General features: G+C 39.3%; 1 long non-coding RNA gene across 1 annotated transcript; it reads left to right on the forward strand.

The window, feature by feature from the left end:
* The first annotated feature begins 28 nt into the window (after window positions 1-28).
* LOC107835254 (uncharacterized) lies at window positions 29-1,228 on the forward strand. The gene is made up of 2 exons (XR_001661073.1): window positions 29-696; window positions 1,126-1,228. It is a non-coding gene; the product is annotated as an uncharacterized LOC107835254 (long non-coding RNA).
* The last annotated feature ends 233 nt before the right edge of the window (window positions 1,229-1,461 follow it).

Raw genomic sequence — 1,461 nt, forward strand, 5'->3', positions numbered from 1 at the left:
AGGAGGAACATCAGTGGACAGATGAGGAGGAACATCAGTGGACAGATGAGGAGGAACATCAGTGGACAGTTGTGGAGGAGCTTCAGTCATATCCTGATCATCCAGACAGATTTGATCTTCCTCAGCTGCTGTGTAGAACTGGTCTGACTGGTCGCTGTTACTGGGAGGTCGAGTGGAGAGGAGATGTTGATGTATCAGTGAGTTACAGAAGAATCAGGAGGAAAGGAAACAGCAATGACTGTGGGTTTGGGTGGAATGATCATTCCTGGAGTCTGAGATGCTCTGATAAAGGTTACTCTGTCTATCACAATAAGATAAAATTTAATCTCTCCTCCACCTCCATCTCTAACAGAGTATCAGTGTATGTGGACTGTCCTGCTGGCATTCTGTCCTTCTACAGAGTCTCCTCTGACTCACTGATCCTCCTCCACACCTTCAACACCACATTCACTGAACCTCTGATTCCTGGATTCTGGATCAGTTCTGGTTCCTCTTCAGTGTCTTTTTGCTGATTTGAGTCTAAAGATTTTCCTCCTGTCAGAGAAACTCTCTCACTGTTGAACAGATAGTTCAACATAAACCTGTGGTCATGGAAGTTACTGGAACACCTATTCCCAATCTATTTCTTGGTGAAACTTTTCTGATTGAGTCCTTGGAAACTTTTTCTTCTTCCAGTCCATTAAAGATGGAAGCTGGGTGACAGGTATTTTCTGAACCTACATCGAAAAGAAAGAACCACAGACAACTAATGTGAGTTTTTACCAAGCTTTCATGATAGGAGAAGACGCAGCAGACCGCTTGTTCTGATAACTTCCAGTTAGAGCTCGTCTTTTATTTTCAGAGAAGGGAGGGATAAAGGAAAGAGACTGAAGGCAAGCTTTGTCTACAGGTTCCACACACACAAGTTCATCTCATCTTTTCCCTTGGGCTGTTATGAGTCTGAGATTCTTCAACACAGAAGTCAAACATTTTAACACAGACTGTGAAAGGCCAACACTTCTAAATGAAAATCACAATAATCTATAGTAGTATAAGACTGCTTTTGTAAAATCAATAACCTATACACATGTAAGAATGATAACAAATAATATTTCCGACACTGGGATTATTCCAGGAATATTCCAGGATTATTCCAGGATCCTCATGTTTTCCTGTTTGTTTCCAGTCAAAGCTTCACACTGAATATCAAGATGTTGTTTCTCTTATTTTTTCCTCTCATTCATCAGATTTCATTGAAATGTTGATCAGTTTTTCTCTCTGAACATTTTCTGTTTCTGTCGGCTCCTATTTTTCTAAACTCGTCAGATTTGAATATTAAATCTTCCTTTTGTTTATTTGCTGCAGTTTTTCTTCATGAGTTTTAGAGAAATAAAAAAACTTTTCTTCTGCCGCATTTGGTTCATTTGCTGCTCATTCTGTTCTTTTCCTGTTCAAATTTAAATATTCGTATTATAAACATAA

This window comes from Poecilia formosa, unplaced genomic scaffold (assembly GCF_000485575.1).
Source record: "Poecilia formosa unplaced genomic scaffold, Poecilia_formosa-5.1.2 Scaffold1343, whole genome shotgun sequence".
In the NCBI taxonomy this organism is placed as follows: Eukaryota; Metazoa; Chordata; class Actinopteri; order Cyprinodontiformes; family Poeciliidae; genus Poecilia; species Poecilia formosa.